Raw genomic sequence first — 20,353 nt, forward strand, 5'->3', positions numbered from 1 at the left:
GACTCAATCTAGTTCACACTGCAAGCTTAGATTTCAAGGACTTCTCTAAGCACTTACAGGGCTGCAAATCAGAGGCCATTCAGGTGCTCATGCATTCACTCCCTTACTCATGTTTATTGAGCTCTTGCCATGTGCAAAGTGCTAAGGTTGTTAACAGTGTTGGACAAGACAGAAGCTTCCCTGCCTCCTCTGAGAAAATCTACTCTTCATTCTGTCATTCCATGACCTGTCACATGACCCACATTTATTAAGAAACTTCTGTGCATCATTTCATCTGTGTGATGACTCTGTGAGGTTGCTGCTGTTGTCTTGACTTCACAAATAAGGAATCGAGGCACAAAGAACTTGCTGTTTGTGTTAGGGAAGGGCCAGGATTTTACCTTCAGTTTGCCTGACTCTAAAACCCTTCACTTATGCTTAGTAGAACCGCCAATTCTCACATCCCATGAATGATCATATTATGTTTTCAAGGATGAAATTCATGAAACAGACAGTGTTCAACTTGATAGAAGTAGCAGCAGCTGAGGCAGGCTGTACATCTGGATGCTAAGAAACATCTGGAAGCAGCACACACTTTAAGGCAGGTGTTTGTCACCAATGAGCCACTCAACCCACATGATACACACCCTGCGGGAGAAAGACATTCCCAACTGAGATACAGACTCTTCAAGTTTGAGAGCAATTTTTGGTTTTCTCTTGTTATACTGAGTAAAATTATATGTCTGAGCTAAGGCCACAGATGCTTAAGGAAACATCAAGCTGCTTCTCTCTTGGTTGGATATTTTATTGCAGTGAACCCACACTGTGTCTGGACCAGTCTTTGCACCATCCCTGAGACAGAATGCTACTTTCCTGGACATTTCATCTTGGGTAGATCTTGGCGGACCTTGTTCATGCAGTAGGTTTGAAGGAGGAGGAAGGTTGCTACAGAAATCTACAGAATGAACCTAACTATAACTCTTTAGGTGGGATTTGGATAAGGGAAAGGGTAGTAACAATCACCTAAATAGCCCCGAATCTGAGGATAACTCAGCATTTCCTCAGCATCCTAGGAAGCTTTGGGTCTTCAATTCATAGCTCTCCCTCTTCTCAAGTATTCCATCGGCAGTACACAGAGAATTCTGCTTACTATATAATTGTGAGCATGATTTTAAAGAAAGATTTTGTAGGCTTGTGGTTGGTGTGCATGGTGGGAGAAGGTGTCTCATCCATTAGACAGACAGAGCCCAGCTCCGGCTCCTTTGGACGGTCAGTATAGTGAAATGGAAGGGGCTCTGGACTGGCTGTCAGGAGAGTAGAGACCATGCCACCTCTGTGCTTACTAGCAGGGTGCCCCTGATAGACCATTCCCCTTCCTGGCCTCAGTTTCCTCCTTATGAAATAAGATCTTCAGATTATATCATTTTAAAGGAACTTCGGAGCTCTAATATTTAACATTCCTTCTAGGGTGAATGGTCGACAGGGATGAGTAATCAGTTCTGAATTATCCATGACCAGTAGACATAAGGAGAGGCCTAAACTACCTGATACATGTTTGGTAATTCACACACACGCATACACACACACACACATGCTATATATATACACACATGTACTATATAGCATGTATGTGTGTGTGTGTGTGAATTACCTATATATGTGTGCATATATATGAATATATATGTGTATTTATGAATATATGTATGTGTACATAAACATATTCATTTAATCATCTGTAATAAAAGACTCTAGGTAGTTGTAATGCTTTCAGTACTAAAGTGAAATCGAATTATAATGCACATATAACTTACTTGAATGAAACAATATTTAAATAGGAAGAAACCTACATAACCCACCCCTTACTCTATTTGACCATTTCTTCCCTAGCCCTTCAAACTAGACTTTAACCTCCAGTGAATCAGTAAAAGATGGAAAAAAAAAAAGAAGGAAATAAATAAATGGATGCTGCTTTTGGGCTTCCAAGGGCCTAGTGCTCACAGTTTAATGAGGTGCTAAGGTTTTTTGTTTTTGTTTTTCTTTGTTTGTTTTTAAGTGTAGTTTTGACTGTGTTTAGTTTTCGGCTCTCAGCATGCCTACTGACTTTTGTCTCTAAACCTGCACAGATTTTCCCTGAACCTTCCATATAATACATCATATGAAGCAATGAATGCACAGGGATTAAGTAATCTTCCAAACATCATGAATCTCATGAGGGGCCAAAATTCAAATCCATTTGCAACAAATGGTGGCTCCACTGAATCCAAGTCACGATAGTTCAGTTCCTCGGGAACACAGCAGTTGCTTGCTGTGGGCATTTCCTGAATGAGCAGTCATTTACACTCGGCTATCCGGTGCATTATGTTTGTCATTTTTAACAAAGATTTACCTTCTGGATTTGTGTTGGCTCTGTCCAGTGTTAAAATGAGTTTACAGTCCTAGGGGAGCTGGTGACTGATGATAGAAAGGCAGCCATCAGTGTCCTGTGCAAGAATGAAAACTCGGTTTGGGATAACATTTTTCATTTGCCACTGGTAATCCACAAGGTAATTAATCTGCATATAGATAATTACCAGTTGATTCTGTTGTACCTCTTTGAAATCAAGACTATGTATTTGTAAGTAGAATGCTTATAGGCTGTGTTCGGAGAACAACCCAAAACCTCTCAGCCCAGAAATCTCCTTTAGCTACCCTGAGACTGCTTAGTCTCGTTGGGTTACAATTCTTCAATGGCTGTCCTCTGCTTTCCGGCTAAAGTCTAAAGTCTGTAACCTGGCCCATAAGGCCCTTTATTTTCTGCATGCTCCTATATCTTTTGCTTCACCTTTTACAAGTCCTCCTACCTTCCAGTAGCTCTAACAAACTCATTTGATTTTCTCAAATAGGCCATGTTCTGTTCACTCTAGATCTTGCCACATACTGTTGCTTATGCCTGAAATTCTAATCTCCCACCGTAAGATCCACCAGGCCTCCACCTTCAGGCTCTGGACACCCACCCTGGTGCCCCATGCTGAGCTGTGTGCCTTCTCACGGTGTCCTTCATTCCCTGTTGTGACTGCTGGCCCTCTACCATAAGCTCCTTGATGGAAGGTGAAGTCTATCTTCCCACCACACCCTATCTCCTTACAGAGTGTCTGACTCCCAGGAGGAGCCTGATGGGTATTGGTGAATAAGTGAACCAATCATCAAGCAATTAAACTTCAAATAACTTCATAGCCATTAGCACTTTTCCTTTCATTTTTAATACCAGAAGTAAATATGAATATGTTCTCCTTGTTTAAACAAAAAAGGAAGAAAAGAAAGAGCAGATGAAGTTTAACTCCTCTCTGACTACCACCTTCAGTCCCAGGATCCTTTCCTAGATTTAGTGTTATTTTCTGTAATGTGTGTGTTGTGTGTGTGTATGTGTGTGTGTGTGTGTCATGTGTGGTGTGTTTGCACATTTGTTTTCATATACCCACATATTACCCAAAGAAAATATGTGATATGATATGGAAATATCTATATGCAGCTTGCTTTTTCAAATTTATAATGCATTGCAAACTTGGCCCTGTGTTAGCACCCGTAGCTCTAATTCATGTTTTTTAGGGGCCATCAAGATTTTGGAGCATGGTTTGAACAGTTGATTTAGTTACTCCCGTACTGTCCATCAACATTTAAGTCCAATGTAATCCTGGACTCTTCAAGAGAGAGAAACTTTGAGAAATGTATGATCTGATCTTCCCCTAGAGCCTGGAATTCCTCCAGTAGTGTCACCTACTACTGCTTGGCGATTTAAAGGAACAGATACTCAGTACCAGAGAAGGAAGCCTGAATTAGGACATGTGTTTCTACATTAAACCAAAATCTCCTCCTTAACTCCCACTCTTCTTTCTTAGCACTGTGCTTTGGAACCTCAACCACTACGTATCCCTCCTCCCCCTCTCCTGGTGGCCCTCCCAATGCGTGAAGGACACTGTCGTGACTCCCACTAACCATTCTTCTTAATCCTGTGCCAAACCCTTTATGACTTGTTTTGTAGACCCCATGCGCATCAAGGCACCTTCCTGCATGCACTCCGTTTGCTAAACTCTGTCTTAAAGTCTCACTCTTACGATAGAATAATGGAATGCAGCATACTACTTATGGCCCAGCCAGCCCCAGACACTTTAGGATTATCATCTCCCTCAATCTAGCAACTATACTTCTATTAATGACGTCTGTTATCTGCATAGCATCAGGCCCTAAGAAAAGAAAATGCGGGACACTTAAGTAGGTTTGAATCAGACTGGGAATGGGCACTGGGACGCCCTGTGGTAAAGATAGTTTTCCTGGGATGCAGGACTAGGCAGGGGTAGGAAAGCAATAAGAAGATCCTGGCCGGGTGCGGTGGCTCAAGCCTGTAATCCCAACACTCTGGGAGGCTGAGGTGGGTGGATCACGAGGTCAAGAGATGGAGACCATCTTAGCCAACATGGTGAAACCCCATCTTTATTAAAAATACAAAAATTGCCAGGCATAGTGGCTCATGCCTGTAATCCCAGCACTTTGGGAGGCTTAGGTGGGTGGATCACCTGAGGGTCAGGAGTTTGACCTGGCAAACATGGCAAAACCCTGTCTCTACTAGAAATACAAAAATTAGCCGGGCATGGTGGCAGGTGCCTGTAATGCCAGCTATTCAGGAGGCTGAGGCAGAGAATTGTTTGAACTGGGGAGGCAGTGGTTGAAGTGAGCTGAGATTATGCCACTGTACTCCAGCCTGTGTGACAGAGCAAGACTCTGTCTCAAAAGAAAAAAACAAAATTAGCTGGGTGTGGTGGCACACACCTGTAGTCCCAGCTACTAGGGAGGCCGAGGGAGCAGAATCGCTTGAATCCAGGAGGCGGAGGTTGAAGTGAGTCGAGATCGTGCCACTGTACTTCAGCCTGGGTGACAGAGTGACTCTGTCCTCATTACCTTACACACACAAAAAAAAGATCCTGAGAGCTCCTGGACAATACCAGTAAGCATAGGTCACAGATGGCATAACCCCTCCACCTCCCTATTGCTTGGCATGACCTGTTGGGGGAGCCAGCCCTAAGGAAGCTGAGAGTACAGCCCTTACTGCTGATTCTTAGCAGAGTAAAGTGAGGAGCACATGGCCCATAGGCCTGGGCAGACATACAGGCCCAGAGCTGCCCCAAAAGGCAGAGCAGGAATGCTGTGCTAAGGAGTAGCAATTGGTGGCCAAGGTCCTCTCCTCTGTGCTGCATTTAGGAGGATGCCTGGTTTTACCCTCATTCATCTATTCTAGGTCTGACCTTGTGATGGGGAGAATTCGGGGCCCCTTGGTTAGTAAGGGGTTAACAAGGTGGTGGAGTCTCACTTTTCTTTGCAGAAGGTCAACATGGCCTTGTGTATTGGCTTCAGTAAGATTGGGACTCAAATCCATCACTGCTCTGTATCAGTCAGATACAGAGTTGTAAGCAACAGAAATGACCAAAGCTGACTAAAGTAGAAGAGGATTTGCTGGAGGGATATGAGAGCAGAGGGAGCTTATAGGCCCTGTAGGAGGTTGAACACTCAAGTTTAATTTCTATCCTTGAGCTAATCCATTCAAGATTCAGTGATCAGAAAAGTTCAATTGGCCCAGTAGCTTAGTTTATAGTTCTACTCTGAAATAAAGAGCAGTGAGTCTGAGGTATCCCCAAGTCAACTCTACTAGCTCTGTGTTAGGTAGGGTTATCTAAGCCTCAATTTTCTTATCTATAAAAAAAAGAAAATAGGCCAGGCATGGTGGCTCATGCCTGTAATCCCAGCACTTTGGGAGGCCAAAGCAGGTAGATCACTTGAGGTCAGGAGTTTGAAACTAGGCTGGCCACTGGGTGTGGTGGTGCATGCCTATAGTCCCAGCTACTCAGGAGGCTGGGACAGGAGAATTGCTTAAACCAGGGAGGTGGAGGTTGCAGAGAGCCGAGATCATGCCGTTGCAATCCAGCCTGGGCCTCACAGCAAGAGCAAGACTCCATCTCAAAAAAAAAAAAAAAAAAAAAAAAAGGTCCACTTTGGAGGGGTTTTTAAAGAACCTAGCATGAGTAGGTGATCAGTATTCTTCAGCTTCAAAATGTCCCAGGGACTAGAGCCAGAGCGTGCATCATCTCCAAGTAGCCAAGTAGCCTAGTCACAACACTAACTAGCTTTCCCATCCTTCTAACACATCTTCGCTACTTGCAGACTTTCAGTAAAGAATCTCCTAATTATTTAAATAGTGTCTTCAAGGATTGCTTCCAGAGATCTAGGGGAAATTTCCACACCAAGTCATTGCTTATGTGGCAGACAGCTTTGAGAAGAGGGAAAATACAGCACAGGGGAAGAAATTCAATAACAGCATAATTTAATGAAAGCAATCTTTCTTTGACCGTCTGAAACCTTATCTGTTTTCTTACACTTTGGAAAAGCACAGGCACCATATATTTTTAAAGTCTTTATACAACATAATAAAATTAGACTATTATATGCACGTTAATCACAATGCATCAAATTTTTATCAAGCAACCATCTGACTAATGGATTATGCATTATAGGTAAATCTAGGGCAAGGGGATGAATACTGTAGTAACTGCACTTACTCCCTGCCATGAGAGAACCTGATCTCCTGGTAGAAATCAGAGGTGGGAAGATTGTCTTTTCTGCCTTTACTCAGATGTATAACTGGTAGTTTTGACAAGAGAAAAAGCCTGTGGCTTTGCTTTCTTTCTCTCCTCTTCATCTGCTTGCCTTGGCCTTTTTTCTTACTCCTCTCTTGGCCCCTCTTCCACTATATGCCTTCCCTTCCTCCTTCTCTTTAATCCTTCTCTCCACCTAGTTCCCCTTACTTGTGTTTTATGTGGCAAAACCCAACTATCCCTGGGCATCATGGGATATGACAGGCTCATTCTTTGGAATAAAACAGTTTCTTTGGTAAAATGTAAAGAGCATATAAAACAGGAGGCAGATAACTTGTTCACATTCAAACACGCTTTAACTGTAGCAATTTATCTGTCCTTTTTCCCATGATAGTTGTCTCTGTGCAGAGGTTTTGGAGAAAAAGGCATTGGATAGGGAGTTGGAAAGGAATGAGAAATCCTACTTGGCTTTGGACTAGCCATGTAACCTTGGAGAAACCTGAGGCTCCTTGCTAAGAATTTAGCACAGTGCTAGGCATGTAATAAACATTCGGTAGGTGGGGAGAGTCAATGGAATATAGCAATGATCGTGCACAAGTAACTTACCCTCCCTGTGCTTCAGCTTCCTTATCTTTAAAAAATCATAGTATTGTGCTACCTTTCAAACTGCATTGCTATAGATTCAATATGTTAGTTTATGTAAAATGCTTAAAACAGTGCTTGACATACAATGAGTACTCAATATGTATTATTTAATATAAAGTAGGTGTATTAGTTGGGTTTTATTAAGAAAGTGGAAATGCTAGGTATTTCAAACAAAAAGGGATCTCATAGAGGGAATTAGAGCAGGGGTCTCACATGAGATGCCTCTTTGCCGTTAGTCTTACAAAAATTAAAAAACAAAACCTGTCAGTTGCTGGTTAGAATGCTAGCAAATCTGGTTCTTGGGTGTTGAAACCCTGTAATTTAAGGGAAAGCATAGAGAAGAGAAAATGGTGCCCGGTTGTCCAAAATCAGACAGAATGGAAATAATGCTAAGAGAAGATATGAAGATTATATGAGATGTAAAGTTCAAAAGCATTTTGTAAACTTCCAAGTTTCATACAGATATTAGATTTTGGTGGTAATGGATGTGAAGTAGGAAGAATATGCTCAGATGAAACCAGTCAGGAAAACCTGGGCAACTGCAGTGAAAGGAGGTCCCACAGATAATCTGACACATTTAGTTACAGGCCAGGCTCTGTTATAAATGCCTTACATATGCTAAGTCATTTAATCCTTATTAAAAAAAAAAAAACAAAAACAAAAAATGCAGTAGATACGGTTATTATACCCATTTTACAGATGAAGGAACAGTGGTACAGAGAAGTGAAGTAACTTGGCCAAGATCACACTGGTGAAATGGACAAGGTAGAATCTGAATTCCAGTGATGTGACTCCAGGGTGCAGTTTCTTAACTGCCACATTCTTGTGAAAGGAGAGGATGCTCAAGCCCAAATCTTCTGCTCCACAGTTTCCCTAGGAGCTTGCTCTGGCTGTATCTGAGGGTCGGTTACATCTACCAGTGTAGTTTTCACATCCTTAGAGAACAGTTTATTTTTAAAAGCACAGGTTATTATTTTACTCTACTAGAAGCAATTCTGTGCCATGGTTGGGGAAGTTTTTTCTGACCAAGAAGAATTTGACAAGGTAACTAAGCACCTATGGTCCTGAACGGTTGCCCAAGGAGCTGTAGCCTGCCCCAAGAACTAACTTTTATTAGAATGATTTATCTTTATTCAACCCACAACGACACCTGCTCCATGGTTTTCTGAGATCCAGGAGAAACTGGTTATCATTCAATAGTCACCATATAAAAAAGTTTTGTTAATTACTGTGTAAATGACAAAAATAGGAAAATGTATTAAGCAAAATAATCTTTGTCCTATACTATGATTATGATAGTCTCTGTACCTTTTCAAGGTCTGGGGGAAATAGAAATAGTTGCTGTCTTGAGAAAGGGTTGAGGTCCTAGGATTTGTGGCACATATGACACATTTCTTTTAATATCCTTCCTTTCCCTTTGGTTTTCTCACAGTCAGGTGCTTCTAGAGCAAAGGGGGACATATTTGCCTTAGAAAACCAGAACACTGTTGTTGGGCAAGAAAAATGAAACTATTCAAAAAATGTCAAGTGCAGAGAAAGCTTGGAAGTTATGACTTTATATTTTAAAGGTTCTCTACAGCAGAAAAGAAGGAAGAAACCAAACCTAATTTCCTTCAGCTCAGAAGCACATTATCAATTCATGTGGCCCTGAAATGAACTGTATCCCCCCTCTCAAAACCTTAATTTGATGAGTCAATATACATGAACTGATTCATTTATGAGCCCCAGCAGCAAGATGACCAGGCATAGGACCTGTTGGTTATTTTCCAAGAATTCATCAAAAGGATGGAGCTCAGGAAGTAAAACAAAACTAAATGTTGATGAGAAAATGTAATGGCTATCATTTTTTAAAACATATCATTTTACGTTATTAAGCTCCTGTCAGCAGAAATTTCCCAATTATTGTAAGAAAATGATCAGCTTTATTAGCTGAGAGATTCTGGTATTTAGAAATAAAACTCTCCTGAGCCACTGCATGTGCTTTTGTTTTGCTTGTATTAATCTCTCTGCTATGCAAGTAGAGATGTGACTTCACCTATCCCTTAGTTGCAAAGCTGTTTGGGATCTTGGGTGGCGTTCCCACCATAATCCAGGCACTAAAAAACTTTTGCTCACTTATCCTTACTCCTTGAACTGAAAAGATCCATCCCAGGACGAAGCAGGAAGTGAAAGAAAGTGATACAGCAGGTTGTCATTAAAAGCGGCACCCGGTCGATCACGGCATTCTTGGAATGTTGACCCCTGTTGCTAGATAGTCTAATTTTCAAGAGGAACCTAACTAAGTAGATGCATTTAAAAAAACTTCCTGATTTTTGCATATCATCAAATAGTTCAAATTTTTTTAAAATACTGAGTAGGTCAAGCAAGCATAGCTTTGGACCAATTTAACTCTCAGGGACTTTCTCCTCAAGAAGATTTCAAGATAGGTGGCAGCTTTATAAAATAACTAAAACTCCATGAAACCTGGAGCAAAGTTGGTGTTTGGGACAGAATTTGTTGAGGGAAATGATGACTTGGATTTGTTTCTAATAGCAGAGTATGTGGAATCCCCCAGGAGGTCAAGAATATAGAAGCAGCTTTCACGAATGTGGTCACGTGAGGCAGGATTAAAAGGGGGTAGAGAGAGAGCAGAGGGAAACTTAACGTGGATGGAGAGGAAACTCCAGATGGTGGTGTCTGATTCCTACACAAGATTGTTATAGGTATCACATGAAGCTGTTTTGTTTTCTTTTTAATAATTGGGAATTTAATGCAACTAGGGCGTCAATGCCATCCACACCCTGCTCAATTTGGGAGCACACAAGCAACCAGGATGCATGAACTGAGGAATGTTGGAGACATGTGTGCCTGCTGCATTTGTTTCTGAAGAGTGGAGATCATAGCTTTCCATAAACAGTAGTGAAGGCCCTCACATGTGCAGCCAAGGACTTTAAAGTTTCTCATCTTATCAGAGACCTTCTCTGACCTGCCTTCCCTGAGAGCAAGCAGGGGACCTCTGTGCTCACACATTAGTTGCGCGTGAGTGAGTTTTAATTAAAGCCCAGGGCTTTAAAAGCTCCAGATTTCCCGCAGGTAACCTTTCAAACCACAGTTCCTTAATTCAGAGAATTCAAAGCTCCTTAAGAAAACAAGGTGGCATTTTATCTGGGAACGATCTTGTTTCAGAGTTCTTCTTCTTGATGTATTTTTAATGTTTTGTGGTTGCTGCTAATCATTCAGAGTGAGCCTATCTTGCTCTGTCCTAGAGACTGGTAAACACAGTGGGAAGCCTCCCCTCCACTGCTACGCTTTCTCAGTGATTGCACCCAGCCCTTCCAGGCTGCAGATTCAGCTGTGGCATTGGAGGCAGCAGGGCCTCCTGCATACCCACTTGGCAAGGTAAGTCCCCAAGTAGGCACTTTCTTAGAGGTGTTGCTCCTTCCAAGCCTTTTGTTCGGTGTTGTCACCTCTCCGTGGAAGTGCTACGTCAGATAGGGGGGCACAGCTGCATGGCTCTCATACCTACCTCTTACTTAGGACTCTCTCTGTTTTCTGTACTGTTTGAAGAGCTTTGGCCATATTTCTTCATTCTATATCACTTGACTCCCAGGAGGAATATCCCCATTTTCCAGATGGAGAAATGGAAGAACTGGCTTAGATTATACTGTCAACAACCATAAATGGCAGAGCCTGGCTTCAAATCCAGACAGTCGGGCTCTGGATGCTGCACTCCGAACTGCTGTGCTATGCTGCCTCTAACGCTTTTCCTGCAGTCAGCAAAATAATGCCTAGACAAAGCAATCAAATGTGTTCAGTGTCAGCACTAGTGCAAATTGGGCTGTCACCGGTTGGTGGACGTCTCAAGGTCTGTAGTCTCTTCTGCTCACAGTGTCCCCTGGTGGAGATCACCCATCTTCCAGTGCCGTGGCATGATGACCTCAATCCTATATATGTCAGTATTGTGATGTATTTGATCACTAGCCTGTAACGCTGGTGGGGGCAGAAAGTGCAAGTTCCAAGGATAATAGAACTGTGGACATTCTTAAGACCATTATTTGAAATTTGGCCTGTCGTCTTCCCACCTGAGCCCCATGGTTGGTTTATAGTTTCCACTTTCAGTCTTAAGTTGGTCTACATGCCTTTAGCTTTGGAACCAGGATCCTTGCCTGGGCAGCATAGCAAGCACATCCCCCATGTTGATTATTACTACCTTAATAACTCATGAAGGAGATTCTGGATGCATTCAGAGGCACATTCGCCAAGAGACATTTCCATTCAATCAATAGAAACGTCTTCAAGTGCTGAGGATACATGAGTAAATTGGCACCTGCTTCCATGATGCTTTCTATCTAATTAAAAATCCAAAAGCAAACATCCATGAACTTAGTGAAAAGAAAAAACAGAAGATTGAATATCATTTTGTGCTGATTTGTGATATGGATAGGGCAGTTTCCATGCAGAGAAGGAAAAGAGTGAAACTCACAGATGCCTCTGTATGCCCAGGACTGTGTTCCCAGTGCTTTTGCTTATACTGTGTCCTTGGTTCCTCAGCTAGCTGATGAGTTAAACATTATCTGCATTAATAGATGTTGCAACTGGGGCCCTGACTTCCATGGGCTACCCATCATTCTCGGGCTCAGCTGGGAGGCTCTCTGGAGACTCATGGGCAAGATCTGGGCAGAAACATTCTGCTACTGGAAACACACCCCTACAGTCAGCCAGGAACAAAGCTCAGGGGACCCAAGTAGAGAAGACATCTTCTCCAGTATAGACAAAGCAACCCATTGCAGGGGTATCGGTGAGACAAATCAGCAATCTTTTATCCAAACTTCAAAAAACTCTGAAAACAGAAAGTGTTTTTCTAAGTTTAATGCCAAAACTTATTTGGTGAAAAAGTTATTTATCTCAATGTGAATGTTTCTATGTTTAGACACAGAAATAATATTTTTGATTATGGGGTGTTGCCCTCAACTCTTCAGGGGGTGCTACATAATATAAATTGCATGCATCATGTTACTTTTTTAAATTCTAAAAAAAAAAAAAAAGTGACTTCTGGAACACATCGACTTTGGATAATGAAATGTAGACCGGGACTAGCAATCGTGGCAGTTAACAGATACAACTCACAGAATGGGAGAGTTGTTTGTAAACTATCCATATGACAAGAGGATAAATAACCAGAATATATAAGGAGCTCAGATGACTCTATGGAAACAAATCTAGTAATCAGATTTAAAAATGGGCAGAAGATATGACATTTCTCAAAGGAAGGCATATAAATGGCAAACAGATTTATGAAAAGGCACTCAATGTTATTGATCATCAGAGAAATGCAAATCAAAACTACAATGAGATAGCATCTCACCCTCCATAAAATGACTTATATCCAAAAGACAGGTGAGGATGTGGAGAAAAGGCAATCCTTGTATGTTATTGGTGTGAATGTAAATTAGTACAACTACTATGGAGAACAGTTTGGAGGTTCCTGAAAAAATTAAAAATAGAGCTACCATATGACGCAGCAATCCAGCTACTGGATATATTCCCGAAACATAGGAAATCAGTATATCAAAGAGATGTATGTATTGCCATGTTTATTGTGGTGCTATTCACAATAGCCAAGATTTGGAAGCAACCTAAATGTCCACTGACAGATGAATGGATAAAGAAAATGCAGCACATACACGAAACGGAGTATGAGTCAGCCATAAAAAGAATGAGATCCTGCCGTTTGGAATAACATGGATGGAGCTGGAGATCATTATATTAAATGAAACAAGCCAGGCACAGAAAGACAAACATTCCACGTTCTCACTTGTTAGTAAGAACTAAAAATTGAAATAACTCATGGAGATAGAGAAGAATGGTTATAAGAGGCTGGGAAGGGTAGTGAGGGGTGAGGGTGGAAGGGAGGTGGAGATAGTACAAAAGAATTCTTAGAAAGAATCAATAAGACCTAGTATTTGATAGCACAACAGAGCAACTATAGTCAATAACTTAATTGTATATTTTAAATAACTAAAATAATATAACTGGATTATTAATTACACAAACGATGTGCTTGAGGGATGGACATCTCATTTTCCATTATGTGATTATTATGTATTGCATGCTTGTGTCAAAACATCTCATGAAACCTGTAAATATATATATATATATATATTTACTATGTAGCTACAAAAATTAAAAATAAAAAACTTAAGAAAGAATGAATAGAGGGCCGGGCGCGGTGGCTCACGCCTGTAATCCCAGCACTTTGGGAGGCTGAGGCGGGTGGATCACGAGGTGAAGAGATCGAGACCATCCTGGTCAACATGGTGAAACCCCGTCTCTACTAAAAAGACAAAAAATTCGCTGGGCATGGTGGCACGCGCCTGTAATCCCAGCTACTCAGGAGGCTGAGGCAGGAGAATTGCCTGAACCCAGGAGGCGGAAGTTGCAGTGAGCCGAGATCGCGCCATTGCACTCTAGCCTGGGTAACAAGAGTGAAACTCCGTCTCAAAAAAAAAAAAAAAAGAATGAATAGAACCTAGTATTTGCTAGCTCAGCAGGGTGACTATAGTAAAAAATAATTGTACATCTTAAAGTAATGAAAATTATAATTGGATTGTTTGTAACACAAAGGATACCCCATTACCCTGATGTGATTATTACATATTGTATGCCTGTATCAAAATATCTCATGTGACCTATAAATATATATACCTACTATGTAGCCATAGAAATTAGAAATTTAAGGGCCAGGTGCGGTGGCTCATACCTGTAATCCCAGCACTTTGGAAGGTCGAGGCAGGTGGATCACAAGGTCAGGAGTTCGAGACCAGCCTGACCAACATGGTGAAACCCCATCTCTACTAAAAACACACAAAAAATAGCCAGGTGTGGTGGCATGTGCCTTTTATCCGAATCCCAGCTACTCAGGAGGCTGAGGTAGGAGAATCAGTTGAACCCAGGAGGCAGAGGTTGCAGTGAGCTGAGATAGCACTACTACACTCCAGCCTGGGTGACAGAGGGAGACTCTGTCTCAAAAAAAAAAAAAAATAAGAAAACAAAAAAAACACAAACAAAAACTGCTATGCCAGGCCTTATACCTAAATGCCTTATATCTTTCTATCTTTTTATCCTTGCCATAATCTCAAGTAATAAATGCCTTCATTTTTATTCCACTTGTAGATAGGGGGAAACTGAGACCCAGAAATATAACATACTCAAAGCAAACATAGTGGGTGGCAGAGTTAAGAATCAAACTCAGGCAATCTGGTTTGAAAGCTTGTCTTCTTAACAATTTGCCATGCTGAATTGAGGTAATACTGACTAAGAACGTCTTTCTCACTCACCCAGATGGCCCTATTCACTTGGGCCAGAAGTGACATCTTACCTGGAGCTATCATCAAGTCTCCATCTTTGGCTCAAATACAAATCAAAGGAAAAATCATCATCTAGAAAAGAAAAGTTGGTTATGACTGTGGTGCCACCCTAATAACAGCAAGAGTTTATTCGTGCTGCACAGGCATCTTAACACCAGAAATGACTGCTTTTCCTCAAGGCAGGGCCATGCCTAGCTAAGTCTTTGTTGAGAGGGCCTCCAATGCAAAGCAGCCACCTCCCAGCACCTGGGCCAGCCCCTCGTGGGGCCTGGAGCTTGTTGTCAGCCCTTGGAGTGAAGTGAAGGAGGTCCTCGAGTGCTGGCGCACTCATTCTGCATGCTCCAAGAGATGCACTTCCAGTTTCCAAAGAAGGATCCTAGAATGCTTCTTTGCACCTGCCTCTTTACCCTATCATCATTCACTTTTCTAGGCAGTTTTGTTATTTTCTTTCTTCTGCAATGCCAGGTGGATGTCTCTCACAGACATGCTAGGAATATTGAGAGCTTGTGATGCTGTTTCTTGTGCCACCATCTACTGTGCTAAAATAAATACTACTAACTTCCTTTTTGTAAACCATAGCAATCACTTCATTGCTTCAAAGACCTTCATACTCCTGATCCCCACTCTGCAATGTGTATTCCAAATGCTACAGTGCTTAGTGTCAACTTTTTCAGATGATTCACATGTAACTAAATGAGGATCAAGTCAAGCATTTCAGGTGACTCGTGTTCTTGGTGATGCTGCAGTTCCCTCAGGAGTGTGTGCGCCATCCTCTGTAGTGAAGAAGGGTCTAGACATGTGTTTCATCTCTGGAGCACTCTAGAAGGCTGCATCAGAAGGTGAATTAGCTCTGGGAAGTGAGATATTTTGGTGAGGTTACTTGGGCTAATTCCCTTACAGTATAGTGAGTGGTCCCTGGATGAGCTTTGAATTCATGTATTTATTTATTCATTACTTCCTAGAAGCAATAAAGTGGAACCGTTACCAGCATGGGCTTTGCAGTCATATAATCTGGATTCAAGCCCCAGCCTGGCCTCCTTGTATTTGTGTGACCAACGGCAAATCACTTGACCACTGTAATTCTCCGTTTTCTCATCTACAGAAGAGAGTAACGATAGAACTGAGTTCTCAGGATCATTTTGAAAGTCAAATGAAATAATGACAGAAAATGTTTACAGTTTCTGGAACTCTAGAATTCTGTCTATTATGTTTTAGTCATTAAGCTGGCATTTATTGAGTAGCTACCATGAACAGGGACTGTCCTAGACAGTGAAGACACATCAGGGAACATGATGAGAAGCCCTGCCAGCATGGAGTTTATGTTCTGTGTTCATGTGTATGCCAGCTTTATAGACATGAAGCAAGCAGATCAGAGTCCTCAAAGTGTGATCCACAGAACTGTAGTCTTGTTGAAGCATCACAAGAAATCAGGTGCCCTGGTCAAATAGGTTATAAAAATTTTTATTATAATCATATAGTCAGTCATTGTAACCATATAGTGTTGCTCATAATAATATAGACCTTCTGTGCACAGTCCTGTGTCAAAGGATCTAAGCAAGCAGTCCTTCATAAAGACACTCATTTAGCATTGATTAATCCACTATTCCCCAAACTTATATAACCACAAAACTTGTTTGCTAATTCCTGTTAGACTCCCATTGACCTGTGTTCTTAGAAGCACATGAAGGAAAATAGTGAGCTAGAAATTAGTAGAAAAGCAAGTCCAAAATATAAAGTGAAATACCAGGTTGTTTTTACCTAACCCAAGCAGCCAAAGGAATTGCAGCCATAGAAAGGGGCTTTCCCTACTCCACCAGCAAGTGTGCCCGCCAGCCCTCCAACATGTCTATTCTGGGTCTGTCCAGGTTGCATAGTGTGTGAATTCAGTAACAACTCACAAAGGAGCATCAGTCCCAGCCCTCTGGCTCAGCAGCCTCCCAGCTCTGGAGCATAGGCTCACACCAATCACAGAGCTCTGGGAAGACTCTCCACCCTTCACCCACTTGCTGCTTTATGAGAAGGGCTCTGTTATCTCTGCAAAGAAGGACTCCTGTCCTGTGGCTGGTCTGCCTTTCCAGATGATGGTCAGAGAGACACCAGTCCCACTGGGCATCTGCCACATTCCGACTCCCTGGGAGTCTTTCCTGTGAAATGCTAAACTTCCATCCTTGTGCAGAGAATTTCATAAATCTCTGACTGGTGTTTGCCCTGTTTGGAATAAACTCCAAACTGATTCATAAAGACTGCTGTTTGCAAATTAAATTCCACTTCCTTTATATGTTATAAAAGGAAGTATCAACCAGTTACCTTTCCTGGGCACATATCCCCTCCTCTGGCTCCTAGAGTGTGATTACATTACTTCATTTGCACTGCTTTTATCTGACTCAAGCTACATGAATTGTTTCTCTTGCTTGTTTAATTGCTCATGTCTTATTACAGAGACAATTTATCATTTTAGTGCAGCCTAAAGTTCAGATATTTCGTGCAAGATGAACATCAACACTTTTTTTTTTGAGAAGGAGTTTCACTCTTGTCTCCCAGGTTGGAGTGAAGTGGTGCGATCTCAGCTCACTGCAACCTCTACCTGCTGGGTTCAAATGATTCTCCTGCCTCAGCCTCCAGAGTAGCTGGGACTACAGGTGTGTGCCACCGCAAACTGGCTAATTTTTGTATTTTTAATAGAGTTGGGGTTTCACCATGTTGGCCAGGATGTTTTCGAGCTGCTGGCCTTGTGATCCACCCGCCTGAGCCTCCCAAAGTGTTGGGATTACAGGTGTGAGCCACTGTGGCTGGCCTGGACACTGACATCATTTTTATTCCCTTCTCAAACAGACACATACAAAAATTATGCTGGAAATTTTTCAAAATGTTTTTGGCCAGTAACCACCAAGTGTCAAAATCTCCGTAAGTTAATTTTTTTTTAAAGGAAAGACTCCAAAAGAATATGTTCCCTTCTATAATATTGCTGGGGATTTTATTGGGTGATATCAACACAAGCTTGTGAATAGCTTTCCTAGGTGTGAAAATACCTTGGAAACAACCTTGGGAATTAACTGTTGATACATATAACCACTTGGGTGAATCTCCAGAGAATTACACTGAAAGAAAAAAGCCAATCCCAAAAGGCTACATACATGCTGCATGATTCCATTTATATTACATTCTTAAAATAACCACAGAAACGGAGAACATTTAGTGGTGCCAGAGGTTAAAGAGAGGGTGACGATGGGAGGGAAGTAGATATGGCCATAAAAGGGTCACGTGAGAGGTCCTGGTGGTAATGAAAATGTTCTGCATCTTGACTGTATCAACATCAGTGTCTTGGTTGTGATATTGAGCTGCAGGTTTGCAAGATGTTACCACTGAGAAAAGCTGAGTAAAAGATACATAGGATTTCTCTGTATTATTTTTTACAACTGGGTATAAATCTATAATTTTTAAAAACCTAATTTGAAAATGTCAGGTAATAAGGTGGATTAACAGCTAGATAGATGGATAGATATGGGATAAAGTGTTATATGGGTATTATAGAATTATTTTTTCTCCATGTTTGAAAATTTTTACAGTAAAATATTAGAAAAAAAAGATGTTAGAAATGTGAATAATTGCCTAACAGGGACTAGATAAGGGAACGGAACCTAAACTATGCAGTGCTGGTATATCAGTCCGTTTTCATGCTGCTGATAAAGACATACCCAAGTCTGGAAAATTTACAACAGAAATTCTGGACTTGCAGTTCCATGTGGCTGAGGAAGCCCCATAATCATGGCGGAAGGCAAGGAGGAGCAAGTCATGTCTTACATGGAAGGAAGAAGAGAGAGTTTTTACAAGGAAACTCCCATTTTTAAAACCAGATCTTGTGAGACTCATTCACTGTCACAAGAACAGCTCAGGAAAGACCTTTCCCCATAAGTCAGTCACCTCTGACAAGGTCCCTCTCATGACACCTGGGAATTCAAAATGAGATTTGTGTGGGAACATAGCCAAACCGTATCATTCTACCCCTGTCCCTCCCAAATCTCATGTCTTCACATTTTAAAACCAATCGTGCCTTCCCAACAGTCCCCAGATTCTTTTTTTTTTTTTTCTTTTTTTTTTTGAGATGGAGTTTCGCTCTTGTTACCCAGGCTGGAGTGCAATGGCACGATCTCGGCTCACCGCAACCTCCGCCTCCTGGGTTCAGGCAAATCTCCTGCCTCAGCCTCCTGAGTAGCTAGGATTACAGGCACATGCCACTATGCCCAGCTAATTTTTTGTATTTTTAGTAAAGACGGGGTTTCACCATGTTGACCAGGATGGTCTCGATCTCTTGACCTCGTGATCTTCCCGCCTCGGCCTCCCAAAGTGCTGGCCAGATTCTTAACTTATTTCAGCATTAACTCAAAAGTCTATAGTCCAAAGTCTCATTTGAGACAGGGCAAGTCCCTTCTACCTATGAGCCTGTAAAATCAAAAGCAAGCTAGTTACTTCCTAGATACAATGGAAGTACTGGCATTGGATGAATACAGTCCTTCCAAATAAGAGAAATTGGCCAAAACAAAGGGGCTACAGGCCCCATGCAAGTCTGAAATTCAGCAGGGCAGTCAAATCTTAAAGTTCCAAAATAATCTCCTTTGACTCCATGTCTCACATCCAGGTCATGCTGGTGCATGAAGTCGGTTTCCATGGTCTTGGGCACCTCCACCACCATGGCTTTTCAGGGTATAGCTTCCCTCCTAGCTGTCCTCACAGGCTGGTGTTGAGTGTCTGTAGCTTTTCCAGGTGCATGGTGCAAACTCTCAGTGGATCTACCATTGTGGGGTTGGGAGGACAGTGGCCCTCTTCTCACGGCTCCACTCGGGAGTGCCCCAGTGGGGACTCTGTGTGGGGGCTTTGACCCCACATTTCTTTCTGCACTGCCCTAGCAAAGATTCTCAACAAGGGCCCCACCCCTGCACTAAACTTCTGCCTGGCCATCCAGGTGTTTCCATACATCTTCTGAAGTCTAGACAGAGGGTACCAAACCCTAGTTTTTAACTTTGGTGCACTCACAGACTAAACATCACATGGAAGCTGCCAAGGCTTGGGGCTTCCACCTTCTGAATCAACAGCCTGAGCTGTAGCTTGGCCCCTTTTAGTCACAGCTGGAGTGGCTGGGACGCAGAGCACCAAGTCCCTAGACTATGCACAACATAAGTACCCTGGGCCTGGCCCACAAAACCATTTTTTCCTCCTAAACCTCCAGGCCTGTAATGGGAGGGGTTGCAACAAATGTCTGTCACATGCCCTGGAGACATTTTCCCCATTGTCTTGGGGATTAACATTTGGCTCCTTGTTACTTATGCAAATTTCTGCAGCCAGCTTAAATTTCTCCTCAAAAAAATGGGATTTTTTTTTCTATCTCATTGTCAGGCTGCACATTTTCTGAACTTTTATGCTCTCCTTCTCTTATAAAACTGAATGCCTTTAGTAGCACCCAAGTCATATCTTGAATTCTCTGCTGCCTAGAAATTTCTTCTGCAAGATAACCTAAATTGTCTCTCTCCAGTTAAAAGTTCCACAAGTCTCTAGGGTGGGGCAAAATGCTGCCAGTGTCTTTGCTAAAACATAACAAGAGTCACCTTTGCTCCAGTTCTCAGTTCCTTGTCTTCATCTGAGACCACCTTGGCCTAGACCTTGCAGTCCATATCACTATCAGCATTTTGGGCAAAGCCATTCCACAAGTCTCTAGAAAGTTCCAAACTTTCTCACAGTTTCCTGTCTTCTTCTGAGCCTTCCAAACGA

At 42.0% G+C, this 20,353-nt stretch overlaps 1 protein-coding gene across 1 annotated transcript in view; it reads left to right on the forward strand.

Moving 5' to 3' along the window:
- Positions 1–20,353, forward strand: part of CLSTN2 (calsyntenin 2) — a 645,554-nt gene that overhangs the window by 280,928 nt on the left and 344,273 nt on the right. The window lies entirely within an intron of this gene.

The sequence above is a fragment of the Aotus nancymaae genome, unplaced genomic scaffold (assembly GCF_030222135.1).
Source record: "Aotus nancymaae isolate 86718 unplaced genomic scaffold, 86718_ANA_hifiasm-v0.15.2.pri h1tg000019l, whole genome shotgun sequence".
NCBI classification, from domain to species: Eukaryota; Metazoa; Chordata; class Mammalia; order Primates; family Aotidae; genus Aotus; species Aotus nancymaae.